The sequence below is a fragment of the Patagioenas fasciata genome, chromosome 1 (genome assembly GCF_037038585.1).
Source record: "Patagioenas fasciata isolate bPatFas1 chromosome 1, bPatFas1.hap1, whole genome shotgun sequence".
NCBI lineage: Eukaryota > Metazoa > Chordata > Aves > Columbiformes > Columbidae > Patagioenas > Patagioenas fasciata.
The window spans coordinates 42,365,714-42,387,559 of NC_092520.1; positions in this window are offsets into that span (position 1 = coordinate 42,365,714).

A 21,846-nucleotide genomic window follows, 5' to 3' on the forward strand; every position below is an offset into this window, starting at 1 on the left:
CATGGGATTGCTGTGACCTGAGTGCAAGAGCTAATAGTTGACCTTGTTGAGCCTCATACAACTGGCCTCAGCCCAACAATCCAGCTGGTCCAGATCCCTCTGTGGAGCCTTCCTACTCTCAAGCAGATAACGTTCCTGCTCAACTTAGTGTCATCTGTAAACTCACTGAGGGTGCATTTGATTCCCTTGTCCAGATTGATGAAGATATTAAACACAAGTGGCCTCAATATTGAGCCATGGGGAATGCCACTTGTGAGCCTTCTATCTACTGGATTTAACTCCATTCGCCACAACTCTTTGGACCCAGCCATCCAGCCAGTTATTTACCCAGCAGAGCACAGCCATCCAAGTGATGAGCAGCCAGTTTCTCTAGGACAATGCTGTGGGAAACACTGTCAAATGCTTTACTGAAGTCTAGGTAGACAATATCCTCAGTCTTTCCCTCATCCACTACGTGGATCATCTTGTCATAAAAGCAGGATCTGCCTTTCATAAATCCATGCTGACTGAGCCTGATAACCTGGTTGTCCCATATGTGCTGCGTGATGGCGTTCAAGATTATCTATTTCCTAACCTTCCCCAACATCGAGTCAAAGTATAGTTCTCCTCCTTCCAGAGCATTTTGCAGATGGGTCTCACACTTGTTAACCTCTGGACAACATGGACCTGACCAGTTAACCAAGAATGTTGATAAATTACAGATAGTGTCTTGGTGAGCACCTCCGCCAGCTCTGTCAAAACCCTGGAATAGATCCCATCTGGCCTCATAGACTTGTGTGTGTCTAAGTGTTGTAGCAGGTCGCTAAACATTTCCCCTTGGATTATGTGGCTTCATTCTGCTCCCTATCCCTGTCTTCCAGCTCAGGATCTGGATACCCAGAGCATGACTGGTCTTACTATTAAAGACTGAGGCAAAGAATTCATTCAGTACCTCAGCCTTTTCCTCATCCTTTGTTTCTATGTTTCGCCCCACAGCCAATAAAGGATAGAGATTGCATTTAGCTCTCCTTTTGTTGCTCATGCATCTGTAGAAAATCTTTTTGTCATTTGAAGCAGTTGCCAGATTAAGTTCTTGTTGAACTTTGGCCCTTCTAATTTTCTCACTGCATAACCTCACCACATCTTTGTAGTCCTCTTGAGTGGCCTGCCCCTTCTTCCAAAGGTCATAGACTCTTCTTTTTTTTTCCCTGAGTTCCAGCTGAAGCTCTCTGTCCAGTCAGACTGGTCTTCTTCCCCATTGGCTTGTCTTTTGTTGCACAGGAACTGCCTGCTCTTACTCCTTTAAGATTTCCTTCTTGAAGAATGTCCATCCTTCCTGGACTCCTTTGTCCTACAGGACTGCCTCCCAAGGGACTCTGTCAACGAGTCTCATAAACAGACCAAAGTCTGCCCTCTGGAAGTCCAAGGTAGCAGTTCCGATGACCATCCTCTGTACTTCTTCAAGAATCAAAAACTATCACTGTGTGATTGCTGTGCCTAGACAGCCTCCAACAATCACATTGCCTGCTAGTCTTTCTCTGTTCACAAACAAGAGGTCCAATGGGGCATCTTCCCTAATTGACACACTCCTGAACTGCATCAGGGAGATGTCTTCCACAGACTCCAGGAATCTCCTAGACTGTTCCTCTGCTGCTTTCTATTCCCAGGAGACATCTGGTAAATTGAAATCCCCCATGAGAACAGGGCCTAGCGATAGCAATGCTTCTCCTGTGTGCTTATAGAATAATTTATCTGCTTCTTCATCCTGATCAGGTGGTTTATAACAGAGTTCCACCAGGATATCTGCTTTTTTGGACTTCTGTTTGATTCTTAACCACAAACACTCAACCCTGTTTTCACCATCATCAAGCTATAGATTATCAAAATACTTATTAACATACAGGGCTACCCCACCTCCTCTCCTTCCTTGCCTGTCCCTTCTGAAGGTTTTATAGCCGTCCATTGCAGTACTCCAGTTGTGTGAGTTGTCCCACTATGTTTCTGTCAACAACTGAGGAATAGAAATATCAAATTCTATTTACTGAACCAAGATGATTCTGTCTGAGATGAATCCATCAATGCAGTGTATTTTATGAACAAATACATTTTAATTAGCAAGTTATAATCAGTGATAGTTTCTGTGTACATCTGCTTACTCTTTCAAATATAAACATCATGTTACCGGGCTGAGTCAGGATTTTTGATTGTTTTATTTAATGGCAATATCAAATGGACAATTTATAGAAAGATTTCTGTATTTAAATTTGTTTGGGAGGTTATTTTTAATTAATTTACTTCAGCTGCATGTAATCAGCTTCATTAAAATAGAAGTTCAAAAGAACAGCTTAAAAGATAAAGAAGTATGCAAAATCTAAAATAAATTACATCTGTTACGCAGATTTAATTTCTGTACTTCAAAATGTGTCGTATTATAATTACAAAGATCTAGGTAAATTTAACTACTTTATGTAAACTCAATAAAGCAAATCCAATTGTGTTTCATTTAGTTTAAGTCAATTATGCTGTGTAATATGTTTCTTTCAGTTTTCAGGCAGCAGTTGCAGTGCCCAAGCTGTTTGTGAAACTTCAAATTAAATTTTTGGATGTAATCAAGATGCAAAGTAGAGACAAAACCGGGTTAACAAAAGAATGATCAAAATTAGTTCAGCCTTCTAATTTATTCATTCTGTTCTTTAAGACAGATGCATGAAATACATATGTATACAGAGTATAGTAGCCTTCAAGCATAACATTTTTAGCTGTCTTGCTCAATAGGGGAAAGTAATATTTAGACAACTAAAACATTACAGGAGCAATGTTTATACCTGAAACATATGTTAACTGATACTCTGGAGTCATGTTCTGTTTTCAGTTCCGTGTCATGTACTTCATTTCATCATCAGAAACAAGAAAATAAACACTTCCCACTCTAAGTCTTTTGGGATGACTGATGGACAAAGCTTTAAATTTCTCTCCAGAGAAAACGGTGGTCAGTTCCTACAAGTGTGTAACAACGAAAATTATAACTTTTGAAATGCAGACATACAGATGTTTCAGAAAAGCTTTGATATTCCTCAAAAAAGCATGGAATTTATTAATTTTTCAATTTATTTATATCAATATTTTAACTTCATTCAAAATATTTCAACTAGTCAATCAACTCTCTTCTCCATTCAATCCTTCTTCCCAAGTTATTTTTTAAATGACAATTAGAGCGTCCAGAAAATCCAAATGGACTTTATTAGTAGACCATTAGTAGTCAGATGATTTAACAGAGAGGAAAGAGGACAAGAAAAAAACAAATTTTAAGTTTTTCATTGCTACTCTTTCCCACTTTCCTTTTACATTGCATGAGAAGGAATAATAAATACGCTCTATTAGTAGAAGAGTATTTGCAAGCAAAAAATCTTGGGAAGCTCCTTTGAATTTCAGAAGTTTTTGAGGATCACTATACGTCAGTTTATCAGTGACGTTCACAAGATATAATTAACTTTTATTTATAAGAATCATAGAGTTCTATGATTCTTAAGTGGAATAGTCTTTCACTCTGTGTATGTTTTTCTCAGATTTACCTGAGGATTCTCAATCTGAGTAACATATTTGTACCCTTCAACTGCTTCCTTTGTTAACTGGTGTATTTTTATACTAACAAGTGTCAGAAGTTACAAGAGAAGCTAAAACATTAGTTTAACTATACTTTTGACTAACTGCCCGGTCTGTTGATATTGTTAATATTTACCACTTCTGTTTAAAAAACAGAAAAGAATAAGAATGTAAACAAAAATAATATAGTTTTGACTAATTAATTACAGATAATTTTAAATTACCTAAAGTTACTCATAGACCTGTAGTTTCTATTCACAGAAACCCCACGAGCTCTGTTCTCTTAAAATTGCTATGAAAGTAGTAACATGTTTTACAAAAACAAAGCTGTGCACTGTACAGAGGAATCTCTGATAGCAGCCTAGCTAATACCAAAAAATTATATTTAATTTGTTGATATTCATTTAATTAATGGTCCCAAAACAAAATAAAGCAGAACAAAACAAACAAAACCACAACATAAACCAAACCAACAAACCAAAAAAGAACAAAAGCTCTTGATCCATGATACTTTCTCTGTATTATCTCCACTGTGTATATTTTACTTGACATCTGCCCTTATTTGTCTTTCTGTGATGTGAGCAATCCAATTTCTCATATTTTTTCTATAACTCTAATTTATTTTCATTACTCTTTATTGAAACACTCTTCTCCTGATTGGCATAGCAGTTCCTATTAGACATAAGTGGTTTTTACTTCAGCTTCATGAAAAATGCCACATCTCTACTAGATAGCATTCTGTCAACTGATAATTATTTTATCCATAATAAAATTGTATATTCAAGATAGATTTTATTGCAGTGTTCACAAAAGTTAAAATCACTTTAGAGTAGGGCCTTGACTTGTACATAAGTCTAGAAATGTAAAAAGAATTTCCCTTCAGTTTCTCTCAATTAACTTACAGATCCTAGAAACCCTGAAGAAAAATGATTTTGTTAAAATGAAAGGTACACGTCTCCAGGGTTTCAATTCAGTATGCACTCATTTGATTTTTACAAGCAAATACCTCAAAATTGCAACATGATGGAAAGGTGAAGAAAGGACAGCTTAAACTTCTAGCTGATGAGAGGCATTAAAAAAGAAAAGAAAATAAAATAAAACAAAACAAAACCAAAACCAAAACCAAAACAAAACAAAATGGTCACAGGATAATATTTGCTTTAGATTCATAGGCAAGTGTGTTCGGATTGCTTCCAAGGCTATGAATAAACAAGAGAGACAATTAAGAAGACTACCTTAACTTAGTTGCACTGTGAAAGGCTCAATAGTAATATAAATAATTGAGAAATCTGGTGCTCCAAAGAGTTACTTCAACTTTTGATTATGTTTGAAACTTTTTTAAAGTACTTTAGTCTGTACTTTAAGTTATTTTTCTTCAGCTTGTCACAACAGTCTCATTCATAATAAGACAGGAAACAAAGGGTCTAAGTTCCATATTTGCTGAAGCTGGCTGTAGGAAGTTAAAAGAACAAAACAAGCAAATGACTTTTACAGACATTTCTTGGTGATGGAAATCCATCCTTTCATTTCCCAAAGCCCTAACCTCCTGACTGGCTCAAATAGACAGAGAAATTACATAGATTTGATCACCCTTTGACTTTTATCTTACATTAAGTTATGTCTTACTTCACAAAGTGCCAGGAAGCATCCCAAATGCAGTGTATGTTACTTACCACTAGAAAAATGTTAGAGAATGTAGGTGTGCAGTTCTCTTTTACATTTGCAAAGTGCAAATATATTAAACAGGTAAAAGTGTCCAATTAACTTTGAGGGATGTTTCACTAAATGTGAACATACACTATGAGGTGTATATCCTGTTAACAATACTGACGGTACCTAGGAACTCAGTTTAGTTGCCCACATCTACATGTTTAACACAATTTGAAATTTTATGTATGTTCAAGGACACTTAGGTTGTTCAGCCTTATGTTCCCGAAACTTTGTACAGTCATGTCATAGGAAATTCAGGTGGTGTTGTCACAAGAACTGAATCATGCTGCTCAATTACAAATAATTTAGAACTTCTTTGCTATATAGATATAGGTATAGATAGCAGGTGGAAAACAATTTCTGTTCTCAGATTTCTCTTCTACAACACAGAAAATACATTGTCAGCAACCAAGGCTTCAGACCCTCCACTCGAATTTAGACCAGCACCATTGACCTAGGGGAACAGGACATTATTTCTGACTATGGAAGGTGTCAAGTCTTGTCCATCAGCCTTGCTTGAGTGTATAGTGGCTTTACCTAGAGATTAGCCTTCTACACATGCCTGTATGTGTCTCTGTCCCTAGCTCCCAAGGGCTATTGATTCAAATGTCCTACAGAATTAATAATGACTATTAATAAAAGAGGGTATAGAAGGTGTTTGAAAGTAGATGTAGCATCAGCCTAGGAAATAAACACACAAAAAATCCAGTATATAGGTAGAAAAAAAAGTAATTTCCACAATATTTTGGCAGTAGACCTTTATTTGCATTGCTGATGCATTTTCATTTTCAAAAGGAAAATCCATTTCTATCTCATGACTTATACCTCTCTGAAATAGTAAACCATTCTTGCAGGTTGATGTCAAGTAGATAACTTCCAAAGCTTGAAGAAAGCTCATGCATATCTATTTGTAGTCCTTGGAGAAACCCTGCCCATTCCAGAGATCTAATTGTCACAATGTTGTTCATATAAACTTTATTTAGTCTCTAAGTAGTGGTCATCTTTCCACAGTTCTTTCAGTTTTCCTTCTATCATTTGCAAGTTTATTATAAAATAAACTAATTTTTCCACTGCATGTCATTTTCAGTACTTTGTCACCATCATCACTCTCTACTTTCTCTCTGCAAAGAAGAATGGGACCTAGCAGACTGACTTTATAACCAGGGGGAGTAGTTGAGAGCAGAAATATGGAGTGTAGCCCACACTGAATAATGTGCAAGAAAGGGAAACAGAGACTTCTGTTCTTGTCCAGCAGAAAACACTAGAAACATCATTTTTCCTTGTCTGGCTGGGGCTTTCATGGAAAACCTCCAGATCTGGTCCGTGTAGTCCACATCTTCATCTGTAGTCTTCATCTTCCATCCCTCAACTAATTAAAAAATGCTGAAGGATTTTGCTCTAAAACTTCCAGATCTGAATACACTGAAAATATCAATTCCTCATTGACCTTACAAGAAGGACCAGGGCACTGGTAACTAAAATTAGAGGAGGGGAGAGAGAGAAGCAGAGAGGAGTGGAGAAGAGATGGAGAGGGAGAGGGAGAGGGAGAGGGAGAGGGAGAGGGAGAGGGAGAGGGAGAGGGAGAGGGAGAGGGAGAGGGAGAGGGAGAGGAGAGGAGAGGAGAGGAGAGGAGAGGAGAGGAGAGGAGAGGAGAGGAGAGGAGAGGAGAGGAGAGGAGAGGAGAGGAGAGGAGAGGAGAGGAGATAATCTTCAGTTCAAAAAGAAAATTATGGACTTTGGAAAATACAAGGAATAAAACTTTAAGAGCAAAACTGAATACGAAGAGCTATCTTCTGCTAAAAAGTCTTCTATTATTTTTTGTGGGAAGATATTTTTTCCTTGTCTGCTTTTTTTTTTTTATGATGTTCATCACAGGTTTTAATTTCATAATTTCTTTTCTGCTGGAGTTCTGTATGTTAAACAACAGTTGTGTAATTATTATGGATTGAAATTAAACTACATTAGAAACAGATCGTATTCCCCTAACATAGTGTTAAATGTTTCTATGTTTTCATTAGATTTAACTGTTTCAACCATACAGGTTGTCTGCTCTAGAAAAGTTTTCTTTTCGGTATTACTCCCCTGAATGATTTTATTCTTCCATACTATATAAATATATATTTTATCTCATTAAATCAAATACTGGTCTAGCATTTTGACTGGCATGTAGGGGAAGTTCTCCTTTACATGTAAGATTTAGTAGTTTTACAATGTTTTACCTTTAAAGTCTTATAACCAAATAAGAACACAGGTTGCTTAAATACATTTTGGTTTAAATTGTGATGCTTTTGTGTAATGTAAGTAAGTATACTTCACAGAACTTCAGTACAAACATATTTGAAAAACTTTGGCCCTTGGCTTTGGGCACAGAAGGGAATAGTAAAGAAAGCCTATGAGAAGCCCCTGACCTATTCCTCCCACTCCCCAGTACCCACTGAAGTCTTTCTTAAGATGCATATAATGGTATTTGAAGCATCTTGCAGAAAAACAAAACAAAAAAAGCACAAGCAAACAAGGTATGGGATTAGACATTGTACTTTATGGCTGTCATTTCAGAATACACAGAGACCCCAATGAGAGCAGTCCTTACAAACATTTGCACATATCCATTGGAATTAGTGGAAAAACTCATGATATTAAAGACAAGCACAAGCACAGATGTTTTCAGGAAATTAACAGCATTCCCTGTGCTATTTATGCTTACTCTGTGGTTTTATCATTCCATGAATGATGGGTGTTATATGAAGAGAAACAGGAAACTCAACTGAGAGGATAGAAGGCACTTTAATAGTGAGATAGCAGTAGCCTGGTAAGAGTAGATATTTTGAAGTTCCATGGATTCCTTCCAGTTCTCTTGTTAAGACAAAGACTTTCTAAAGATACAAGATATTCAAAGCAGTAAAGGTGAAAGTTACTGAAGACTTCAACATCTCATAATATTGAATTATAATATTGAAAACTGCAGAAAATATTATTATACCAATTGACAAATTCTTACTATGGCTGCATAATTGTGCACTTCTGGCCCTCACATCTCAAGGAACACTTAGACTACAGAAGCTTCTCAGAAAAGGAACAAAAAAATACCAACAAGTATAAAAAAAACCCAAACAACATTATATAATGAGAAACTGATAGATGGAGATACATCCAGAAAATAGAGGAGGGAAATCATAAAGGTTTATAAAAATATGTGTAGCACCAAAAAAAAAGTGAACTAGAAAATAGTCACATGTTCTCAAAAATATGAAAACTTCTCTATATGATGTAAAATTAAGAAGGGGAAGGTAGAGTCTGTTCAAAACAATCTAAGAGAGGTTTTTCTTCATGCATTGTAATAACTGTGAAGTACATTACCATGGGATTTGTGAAAACGTACAGGGTTGAGAAAGCAATTTGAGATGTCTTAGCTGGGCACACAAAATATGCAGAGAAGTTTTATATTAATATCTCTATATCTCAGTTCTTTGCTGTAAAATTTGAACTTCACAGAAGTACTGCAATTAGGAATTTATGTTTATAATATGCCTATTTTTTTTTTTTTGGTCTTGGACTTTTTATTTTGTTTCCAGAACTAGTTTCATAGTTTCTAATGGGTTAAATTATGAACTACATATGAAACAGGGAAAAAAAAAAAATAGAGCAAATATACTAGAAGTTGTTTGCTAGCTGAGCAGTATTTCCTTTCTGCTGTATGTGAATAAATCTAACAATGTAAATTGCACAAATAAAGACAAACTATGACATGTTTGCACAAGGAGATTAAATGAAAACTACATAGGCAACTTCCATAATGGTATTTCATAAATATCAGTGCTTAGGTTTGCAATATTCTGTTCTATGAGCATTCTTTTCCTTATTGTAGTGTGTGCATTCGTGTGTATGCATGTGCAAATAAAATACATATTAAAAATGAATACTTCTTAAAATTTGCCATTCTGACAGATGCGTGAAAGGGCAAGACAAACCATTTTTGCTCAGTGTAGTGTCACAGATTTTGCCATGTGTAAAAAGCAATTTTTATTTTCCAAAACAGCTGTTCACAAAGTGGAAATCCATTGCAGATTAAATAGTGAGGGGAGCATAGGCTAAAAACAGCAAACAGTAATTTTGATTTGGCTCTTTAACTACATAAAGATGATTCACCACATTAAAACTTCAGTTACATAACCGGTTAACCTGGGTCTGATTAAAAAAATCTGAAGAAAGAACTCAAAATCTACTGATTTTTTATTGAAATGTCCTTTATTTGCTGTCCCTGATTCTGTTTAAGAATTTGCCTCTGGGTGAACAAAAAGACTGAGAAGCAAGGCTCTTTCATTTTTTCTCCCATAATTGTTATGTCTATACCCTCTTAGATTAACCAACATTTGACTATTTGACTTGTAGTTCACTTTCGAACTGTAGCTGGCCATTCCCTATTAGAAATAAATATACAGAAAATAATGATTTGTCATATATTATTCCAATAAGGTATTTCATGTGTGTATCCTGAAAGCATCTTACAGTTATTTGGCCTTTAAAAAGTATTTGGTAGTAATGGAAAGCAAATTGTTAGAAAGCTTTTTGATTTAATCTTGCTTCCTCTATAAAGTTCATTCAAATAAACATGCAATATTTCATTTCAGTGGATTGTTAAACAGTTACCATTTACAGGAAGTGCAGATTCCCAGTCAAGACAGGAGCTGAGGTGCACTCTGGAAACAGGGTAGGAAACAGGTCACACCATGCGACAAAGATCAGGATAAATGTAATCAGAAGATATCCTACTGCTTAGTGAAAACTTTATATGTGTGTCTCAATGTTTAGCCTGAGAGCTTAAGGGATGCTCTATACACCATTTAGCAACAACTGGTGTCATGCAAGGTGCAAGAAATGAAAACCACATTACAGTGGGGTAAGCTTGCTGACCACATTTCATCTGTGCTTATGCCACAGTAAAATATACTGATTATCATAAGAGTTGCTGTATGGGCAAGAAGTTGCTCTAATTCTGCATATGACAGAGACTTACCAAATTTTGGCATTGAGAGTAGTAAAATGCTGGTATTACAGAATCACAGAATGTTACAGATTGGAAAGAACCTTAAAAGATCATCTAGTCCAATCCTCCTGCCAATCCCCCAAACTAGATGAGGCTACACAGGAATGTGCCCAGGTAGGTTTTGAATATCTCCGGAGAAGGAGACTCCACAACCCCCCTGGGCAGCCTGTTCCAGTGCTCTGGCACCCTCACTGAGAAGTTTCTTCTCAAACTTAAGTGGAACCTCTTGTGTTCCAGTTTGAACCTATTACCCCTTGTCCTGCCATTGATTGTCACCAAGAAGAGCCTGGCTCCATCCTCGTGACACTTACCCTTTATATATTTGTAAACATTAACAAGGTCACCCCTCAGTCTCCTCTTCTCCAAACTAAACAGACCCAGCTCCCTCAGTCTTTCTTCATGAGGGAGATGTTCCACTCCCTTAATCATAAATACTAATAGTTTTTGTATAGCATTAGAGGCTCAGGGAGAAACTTATTTTGAATTCAGGTTATTAAAGGAAGTGGTAACAACTGACTGTGATGAAATAATGTAAAAGAGAAGACCACTCATACAGGCAACAAAATTAGATTTCTTCAGATTTGTCCTTGATAAACATTTGTAAACATTTGTGAAAGAATAAAAATAATTGGAAGAGAAATATGCACGCTGCATGCTGGCAAAAAAATATGTTTGTGCCTAATATGTTGGAGAAATTGTTTGAGAATTGTTTATTCTTATGGAAAGATTGCCCTGTACAGTACTGCCAAGGACAGTTTCAGCCTGAATAACTATTTATATAATGACATTCACTTAAGTTACAGTGACTTGACTTCTAAAGTAAAGTTAGTCATCACCATGTATTATGCGATATATGTGGGTTTTCTGTTGTGTTATTTTTTTTCTTTCTTTTTTTTTACTGCCTACTGAATGAAGGAATGAAATGTGGCATTTAAAACTGTGTAGGAAGGACACACTTTGTTTTGTGAAGGTGTGGTTTCTTCTTTCAGGTACAAGACCAAATTTCTCATAATTGAAAAAAAAGTTTGCTTATTTATGTGTTTATATTTTGACTTGTGAAAATAAATAAGTAAAAGATAAACTCAAGACATATACTTCTGTTCCTCTCCACAGATACAAGATTATGGAAGTGAGAGGTTTGTTAACTTGTGGAACAGTACAAAACATCCGGTATTCTGCCTCATGTGTATGTGTTGTGCTGGGTTACTATGCACTTTCAAAGTCTGTACAGTTGTTTATACCAGAGGACTTGTGGTTTTCTTGTGAATATGCTGGTTTTCTGTGCTCTTATGCTTTACCAAATTACTGTAGTCTGATGTGACTAAGCTAAATTATGTATTCCTCAGTGCAGCTCTCAGGTAGACAACCTAAATTAAATGTTCTGGTAGACTCAGCATACATCAGGGAAATGCAACATATTAAAAGAACATTCAAACTACCACTGCAGTTAAAGATGGAGTTGTTCCTCTCCTACAGTTAAGACTAACACATTCTCACAATAATTGGTCAAAAAGTTCTACTAAATTGTCTTTTCATGAAAAAGACAATACAATTTACTAAGTTATTGCAGAGTTATCGCAGTCATTAAAGACAGCAGTTAACACACAACATTCTTCTTATGTATATAAGCAGCCAGGGTAAGAAAGAAAATGTATACCTAAATAAACACATTTTTAGTATGTGGTGTGGGTTGTGTTTGTTTGTTTGTTGTTTTGTTGTTGTTGTTTCCCAGTGCGATGTGTCAATAATATAAGAATGATGGAGTAGATATAGTATCTTAGGAATGATGCCGGAATACTAGGTGGTCCTTGGAAACTTAAAAAATGAAAAAAAAAAGTGCATATAGTATCTTTTTCTGTGTTTTGTTTTTTTTTTTTTTTTTCTGTTCTACTTGAAAAAATAACTTATTCCACTCTGTTTAATATCAGGAAATTCTGAAAGACAAAAAACAATTGGAAAATAAAGTGCTGACTTCTGGAAGGAAGATACAGCCACAGCTATATGTAATGTCTGCACCTTTCTTATCTCAATAGGGCACACCTGCATTACAAGAAATGTTCCTCTTGTTCCTCTGCCTCCTACTTTCCCTCCACCTAGGGCTGTTGCATGGGAGGCAGAGAATTATCATAAAAGAGAGTAGTTGTTGTCTGTATCAATCAGGGTGAAATAAGCTTGGAGAGAAGTTTCCCGGCACACCAGCTCCAACAGTAAATAGTTCCCTTGTGGAGTACATCAGAGGTAAATATTAGTATGAAGAGAAGATGTGATAGATAAAGCTACTTAAAGTGAACTGATGAAACAAAGTGAAAAAGTAAAATTCTGATGTTAATTATGAAAACAGTTACACTGTTTACTCAACATTCTGTTTTATTTCTACTTCGTGATGATTTGTTCTTACAGATGATATCTACTCATGTGTGGGTATGGATATTATAACTTATATATTTACATATAGACAGATACAGGTATTTGTTAAGTTCAGGGGAAGGATTTTGATTTTTTTTTTTTTTCTTCCATTGAGCCTTTGCAATGGAACTTTATTTGGAAAATGAAGCAATCTTTTGGGTGTCATTCTCCCAAAGTGAGTATAGAACAAGTTAACAATACTTTTTAGATAAGAACATGAATGCTGAATATCGGTATTACATCAGCCTAATAGAGAGTTTCATAAGATATTTATCTATTAAGTAAGTTCCTATATTTTTGAGGAACTGACTTCATGACTATGTCACGCATATTGTTTCCTAGTTTCTTGACCAACTGACTTCCAAGACTATTTTTTTCTCTCATGACTGCAAAACTGTACATTCAGTGCTGTTAACTGGAGCATAGTGGACATGAGGAAGAGCTGACCCCAAACTCCAAAAGTAGCTTCTATTCCAGAAATTAGCTGATGAGGTGTGTTTACTTATACAAATAAAAACATCTCAACATTTGTATCATTTATCATACCAGCAGTAAGCTGATAGGAGGAAAAAAAACGTATATTTTCTGAGAGGTCCTGTTCCCTGCAATTAAAAGTTAATTTCCACTAATTTGCTAATGGAAAAACCTGACATTTCTTCTCAGACTTCATTCCTCCTTTCATGATTACACTACACAAAGTAAACAATCACCAACAGTCAATCAGAAGTAGCATTTTGCATTTCATGTTGTAGCAGTGAAAAGTTAGGTTGCCATCAAAAGCAGCAAGAATCTGTATCATCCTTGCTGCCAAAATATTACAAGAATAAACCAGATATATTTTTAAATGACAGATTGATCATTTAAAATGTAAGGAACATATCTACCGTGTTTTAAAGGCTTTGTTAGACTCCATAAAAAAATCAGCAGGTGTTTAATAATAATTAAGAATTGTCATTATATTGCCCATTTGAAAGAGAGTGATATGTTTCTATTAACAAAAGCTAAATAGTATCTTTCAACATCATCTTTTAAATGCTGCCAACTCTGTCTAAAGACAAACAGTAAGTGGGTTATAATGAAGATCAGTGTAGGTGAATAGTCATTTGTTCTGGTAATTAAACAGAAAATCATGTTGAAGCAAAGAATACAAATGCCAGTCCACAACTTAAAATTTATATTTTATGTATTGTAAGTACTACATTTTTTTTTTTTTTTTTTTTCTCTTAAGAGAGCTGCCTTTTGTTTCAGTAGAGTTGCTGAGCAGGAAAAGTACTAAATTATAAGACTAACTACATTACAGGGGAACATACCATTTCAAATCCTCCATTTGTGCTGCAAAAATGTGCATTCAAATATAGTAATCAGGTAATGAAAGAACATAAAAGGTTCTGCTCATGGAAACCTTCAGTTGTATTGAATGTTTTCTGAGATTGAATAATTCTTCTTAAAAGTCTCTGATTATCAGCTGTTACGGTAATATCTCACATGAGGCTTTTTCTGCTCTTGGCCTCTCTTTCTCTTTTAGCCTCTCTCTGTCATTTCTTCTTGGGTCATGCTATCAGCGTAAATTTAAGTGGTTCAGAACTGAATGATTACTAATTTCTTGTTCCTTTTCTTTCCTGCAGCTTCTTTTTCAGTCATCTTTTCTTTATGCATCTATTCTCCTCCGTGTCACTTCCTTTTCTCCAAGCTTGTTGTCAGTCTCAGAGCTGCAGTTCTGCCTCAGACCAATAAAATACATCTTGCTAGTTTGATCTGACACAGATAATTTATTTCATTTTCTTTCTTTGTGAATCCTTTCTTTCCACTGGTTTTTCATACATACTTTGTGAACATTTTCAAGATTTTTAATTTTTTTTTTTTTTTAAGATTAAGAATAATCTTCCTACTATTGCCAATTGCCTAGATTACTTTGTATTTTTCTTAATGATTTGGATGGTGTCAGTGTTTTGTCAATGATATTTTAATGAGTCAAGAGGAACTACAGAGAGAAAGTAAATAAATCATATGTAAGACATATTTTGAATAGCACAAAAAGTAATTATTTCAAAATACAGCAAAAGGTCCAAGGATTACCATTAATGAACATATTTTCCAATTGTAAATGTAGTAAGGCCAAGAGTAGGTTGCATGGCTCGGTTGTGAAATCTTCAGCAGTCAAGGTATTTTTTAAAAGTTTCACGAATATTTGTAGGGAATATACATAGGTGAGACAGGAATATAATTTAAGGAAAAAAAAAAGAGAGAATACATGACCTTTCAAGGCTGCTTCCAGCTTTGTTTCCCTTCTAGGCTGGTTTTCTACACTTCTGGTACATGTGACATAATTAATCTCCTTGCTTCATTTGTTCTGCACCTCTCATTTATCCCACAACTAACAGATTTTCCTCTTTCCTTCTACCAACACGTAACAAGAACTAATCTTCAGCTGTGAAAAGCTCAAGTAATATTGAGTATGCTGTATTCTTGCTTCACTTTCCTACATTATCTGCTTGCATGTCATAGTCCTTTCTGCTTTTGCTTCGCTTCTGCCATTTTCTGTCTTTAAGACCTTAATATTGTAACTGTTTTCCAATCTATTAACAACTCATATTTGCAGCGCCAGCATGACACCAGTTAAGTTTTTGCTTGAGTTCTGAAAGAACTATGAGACTATGCCCTGGTTAATTAACCTTTATTGTGACTGAGCTTGTAAACTTGGTTTTCAGTGCTGTGCCTGGAATGGGTCTAAGACTTTAACTTCATCACAGTGTCCTGCAGTCAGGTCACAAAGTTTTGTTTGGTTGGTTTTGTTTGGTTGGTTTTGTTTTGTTTTAAAGAACAGTTAATATACTTTGAATATGTATTGCTCTTGTCTTGCTATTTTCTTCAATTTTGTATTAATGCAGAATAAAAATTTGTGTCCAGCATCACTGTACTAGTGTGTCTACCTGTAAGCTATGTGTTGCTTTCTAGAAAGCAGAAAGATACAGGAAAAAGAAGACATTCCCAGTAGATAAGCCAGAAGAGAAAAATAAACATCTGAGAGTGATCATTCAATGCTAGTGCTATGCTGAGAAAAGAGAGAAAGATGTAGATCTTTTGGAAAAAAATTCCCTTTCTCTAGGCAACACCACTTAATCCTTCAACTGCTGCCTAATGAGCAATGTAATCCAGCAGGCAGTAGAACCCAGATATGGTATGCTGAATGCAGAGAGAGAATAGCATTATTAAAACTTAAAGTGTTCATGGTTCCTGTGTTTTATTCAACCCAGTCAAACCTTGGATTTTATCGTCCATCATAACAACTCACATTATTTATTACTGGCAATGTTTCCCACAAAATTTCAAAAATTTGCCTTAAAACATTGCCTTCTACATGATTTGGAAGTTTAGAGATACTGGTTTTCTTGGTGAATATAAGTACAGATGAACTATGCTGTGTGACTTTGTTTTGAACATTGAAAACTTGCAAGATATATGTCTTGTGGTTTATTTGTGAAGTGACTGTATAATGTGTTCAGATTAAACTTCAGTAAAAGCAGATGGTGGCTTTGAGTCAAGATCCTTTGAGAACGTTTTATAACACCATCTGCAAAGTGCACTAGTGTTTTTATTTAGCTGTAATACTTTGCTGCTTCTTTTATCTTTTATCCCATTAAACACCCCAGATGAAATGGGATGAATATTATGATACTAAAGTGTGTGTAAAAGCAGAACATTGCAATGAAATGTGTATGAAAGTGTTGGCAAGGTATGAACATCTTAAAATAGTCCACGTGATCAGGATTTAAAGTTTATTTGTCTGTATTACAACCTGCATTCTCACAGCATCCTCAGCAAGACACTTGCGTATACTGAGTCATCTAGAGAAAATGTAATTGTGAAGGATAGACAGTGATTTCATTTGTATATCATGTACAAAGCTGACTCAAGAGGCACTTAAAAATATTCGTTATACATTCAGTATAGAGAAGTGGTTTTACTGAGGTTCTTTAAAAAAAAAAAAAAAGCAAAAAAGCAAAAAAATTGCATTAAAGAACTTCCATGAAAAAAGTGAAAGCTTACAAGTGGGCTACAAGGTGACACAAGGAGCATTGTTTGGTGTACTCAATAAGCACTGAAGTAGTGAAAATCTGTGAAGTTAAAAATAGATTAGAAACCCTTTAAAAGTTCTGTTGTTTTGATAGTTCTTTAAAAGTATTTTGAAGGTTAAATCAAGAAGCTTCTTTTTCTTTCCAAGCATAATTTCAAATAAACAGCTTAGAGGCAAACCATTATCAGTATCTTTTTGAGGGTATGTATGTCATACACAATATAAGAATTCAGCAATAACATCTATGAAAATAAGCGGTTACAAATGTTGTAAAATTTTAGAACCCCCAACCAAAACTGAAACTCTAATAAGGGAGACGTGTAAAGTTACTCTGAAATGTTACCCTTTTATGGGTAAAATGACGACGTAAACTGAAGAGATTCTCTGCTAGAATCTGCATTTCCTGCCAAGAACCTATGAAAAAAAAAAAGTTCTGAGAACACTATGCTTTACTCATTCAAAAAAAGAAAAAAAGTTTAAATCTGCATATTAACTTTACTTTTATAACACTTTTTTAATCTATTAAGAATGTTGAATAAATGGCTTTATAATAGTGCCAGTCCTAGGAAAGGCTGAAACACAAAAGAGCTGGTTGAATTGGACTAGATGACCTTTCAAGGTCCCTTCCAATCCCTAACATTCTGTGATTCTGTGAATTAACACCTTTCTGAATGTCTTTCTTCCCCTCCTGGAAACCACGTGAAATTTAAAGATATGTTGCTTTGCACAAACTAAAGAGACTGTTAAATATATACTTCTTTTTCTGTATATACAGATCTGATTTTCACTACCTAACTCCCTTTTCTCATCTTTCTATACATTATTGAAAACAAAGAAGCACTGAAATCTCTCACACCGAACAAGTCTAAAGCAAACTTTAAAAAGATATCTACTGCAATGTCAAGGTAAGGAAATTCAATACTAGCACAACCTTTTCAGATATTGAGTCTCACTTATTCATGCCATTCAGGCATCAGGAGACTTGGGAGAACAATAAATAATCTTCCACTGTAAAATATGTTCCACCCTTAAGGTACTACAGATCAGGTTATGATTTTAGAGGAGCTTTCTTTGTCCTCAGTGGACTTTGCTGGATGACCTGAGCAGGCTCATGTTTGGTACATCACAGGTAGATTTCTTCACTTTGGTTACCCTGCATGGACCAAATAAATGGATCCCATAGCTCTGGGTCCTTCTCAGCTTAAGTGAAGAGACATTACATACGAGTCTTACCAATTTGGACCAAAAGTCCATCCAGTCCAGTGTGTCCTGTCCTGTCTAACAGAATCCAACAGCACATACCAAAGAAAAAGGGTGTGAGGTGATGACAAACACAGAAATGCTTCTTCCAAGTAAAATCACAACTTCTAGCAATTTTGGGTTCAAATACTTCCTCATCTAGAAGGAATTTTCTGGCTGTTCATGTAATTTCTTTCTATCTCATGAACTTGTCTGGGCTGCCTTGAATCTATATGAAATGGACATCTTCTATCTTAGTTATTAATAAGTTGGTCTACTTGACAACTCAGTCAAGATACAGAGCTATTTCCCACCCTTGGTGTCTCTGGTAAATAACCAAATGTCCATGCATAAAGTCCGTGCTGAATCTACAAGTGTGTGAAAAAGCTTACGAAAAATACAAGGTGTTTCAAAAGGATGGAACCAGTTTCAAGGCAACATATTTCACAATGGCAACATCTTATAATTACACAAAAATTTTACAAATTATTTAGTGAATTATCAAGTTTTAGTAACCCTTTTATAAATGCTCTATGTTCCCTCCATCTGTTCTATGAACAACATCAAGGTGAAAGTTGAATTCATCCTCTCCAAGTGTCTTCCACTGAGATCACCACTGCAGAGACATAGGGATTGCAAATTGGGTCCATCTTTCGAAACACCCTGTATCTACATCTTAACCATTTTGGTCCCAGTCAGGAATTGAAATGCTGAAATGTGATCAGAATATTATATTTTAATGCAGCAGAATGAGTAAAATAGTTGGATATGCTATCTTATTCATCCCATGCTGGGGAAATAAATGTTTTTTTCCATGCTACTATGCTTTATTATTGCACCAAAAGGTTGCAACATTCTTATTCACAACCGGGTTGGGTTTGTAAAACAGCTGTAACTTAAAATTGAGGCATGAGTCTACACTTGATATGTCACAAAGCTGAACACAATGTACAACTGATCTGCTAGGCAAAGAAAAGTTGCTCTTTTTTATACAACATTACTGTGGAATGTTAGATACATTGAAAACTTGCATATTTGAAAGGCATGAAGCAAGCACATTGTGCATGTGTTTACTCTGAAATCGTGGTTATGCCATTGGCTCAGTCTCCTGCTGCACTGCTACACTAATTTTGCTCATAAAAAATTTTAGTAAGAGTGCATCTGGAAGTCTGGCAATACTTGCATTAGTATCTTGCTGAGGCCTAGAGAACTTAACCTCACTCAGAGCTACAAATACGTATACAAAGCTGTCCTGGAGAAGAGGTCAAAGTAAAGAAGACGTGTTACAACTGATAAGCGCCATGATGACTAATCAGTAAAATGTGATAAAAGACTAAATCTTAGTTATGCAAAGAATCACTCATTCTTCTGTTCTGATGAGCTGTAGCAGAAGTTTGTTACCGAGTTTTTGTGCATCTGAGACTTCAATTCCTAATACAACGATGTGTGCTATTCAGAAAGACGTGGAAAAAAAGTAAGATAACTGTGTTTTACTTTCTGTTTTTAAATGGACTAAATTTAATTTAGTTTTTATGCATTTTTTATTTTTTAATATATTCTTACTGTGAATTACTTGGTGCCAGTTCAACAACGAGAGCAAAAGTCAACACTAACAAGGAACAATTGAGTCCACAAACCAAGTACAGAGTTGTACATCTGAAAGGAGTGACTGAACTATCAGATCATAACTTGTTTGCTTTTACCCTTATGTTGTAACTTTGTTATCTCCAACAGGAAGGATAAAAACAGGTCCCTACTTATTTTACCTTGAATTTCATAGAATCTGATGGGTAGCTTACCTGGAGTTAGGAAAATCAAGCAAACATTAAAAAAATATTGTATCTGCCAAAGCAGATTCAAACTCATATTTTCCACAAAAGATTTTTCATCTACAGATAATTTAGAGTAGCAGTAAATGAATAATTTTCTTAATCTTTGCTAATGCACAGTAAATTATTTCTTTTGAGCAGAAGGGTAGTATGAAAATGTGAAGGACCATGAGACGTGTAATTTAGTCTACTATGATTCAGGGGTTAAAGGATGAGGAAATAGATGAAAGGAAAGAGAAGTTTTCCACTCTTCATAACCAATTATTTTTCTCACATTTGAGAGGTGTATGGATGAATTAGGCTAAAAATGTATTCTCTCAAACACCCTTCTTTCCTCTGGAAAGGTCCAAAAGGAGTTTCCTGTTTTCTGGGTTACTGATCTATCCATAATGTGTGGTTAGGGAACATAATCTCATAACTGCAATAAATTCTGGCTACAAATTTTAAAGTTGTTTTAAAGGGGTTGGAGCTCCTCAAAGCACAAGAATGGTAAACACTGATGTGAAGGAGATGGAGCAGGCAGTGGAGTTGGCTGACTCACTTGATGGATGGAGCTCACAGGCAAGAGAAGTGCAAGGAAGGCGGCAGCAGAGACAGATCATCTGGGAGAAATACAGTCTTTGTAGACAAAGTTTGTCCCTAGTCCTCCAACATGTTTGTGCCTTTTTCAGAAGAAAAATATACTACTTGAAAGTAAAGAAGGAAAGATTTATGGACTACCTAATGACTTTCAATTAAAAATGTCCATGAAAGTGAACACAATGTACCTGAAGGTGCTGAAGAAAGCATGAAAGCATTCCCTACTGTCTTTGAAAGGTTGTGGAAACTGGGAGAAGCCCATTGGCTTCAAGTTACATTGATTGGGAAAGACAAATGTTTATACTCATCTTCAAAAAAAGGAGGACAGAGTACAAGGGAATCGATGTGCCTTCAGTCCCACCTTAGTCCTTTGGAAGATTATGACCAAAGTCCTCATGGAAGTTATTTCAGCACATCTTATGGACATGAAGGTGATTGCAAACTGCCAGCGTGGATATTTACCAAGGCCAAATCGTGTCTGAATACCTTGATTGTTATTAAAGATGAAATGATTGGTCGTAAAAAGAAGCTAACAATAGATGCGTTCAACACTTTGGAGTCCAGCAGGTGATTAGTTATCTACTTTAATGAAATTCATGAATGATTTTCAAGTGTGGGGTCAGTTAATATGCTGGAGGCTAGGGCTGCCATTTAGACATATCTCAATATACTAGAGGAATGTGATGACAGGAATTACACAAAACTCAGCAAACAGAAATGCCAAGTCCCCTCTGTACTTCCCAGAACACACATGCAGTAGGACAGGTTAGGGACTAACTAGTTAAGGACCAGCTTTACAAAAAGGGGCTCTGGTGGACAACAAAGTGAACTTAAGTCATCAGTACATCCTTGCAGCGATGGAAATCAATCACATACTTGGTGCATTAGTAAAAACATAATCAGGTGAAGGGAAGTTATTATTCACCTCCACTAGGCACTGGTGAAACTGCACTGAGAACAATGTGACTGGTTATAGGCCTCTCAGTACAACAGAGGTATTGACAAACTGCAAAAAGATGAGGCTACTAAAAGTTCAGGGCCCATAGACCCTGGCACATGAGATACATCTGGGGAGCTTGGATTTTTTTAGCTTAGACGAGTTTCAAAAAGCTAAGGAGAGAGAAAGGAATCTAATTTCAGTCTTCAGATTATTGAGAAGATGAGGCTGGACTTTCTCACACGTGCGCAACAACGGGAAAAGAAACAGTTATCACAAACTGTACAAAGGGAAATTGCAACTCAATAAATGGAAAAAAAAAATCTTCACAATAAGAGTGGTTAAGCACTGGAACACATTTTCCAAAGATTCAGTGGTATTTCTATCAAGAGGTTCAAAACTTAACTGAATCAAAGGTCATGAGTAATCTAAAGTTAGCACTTCT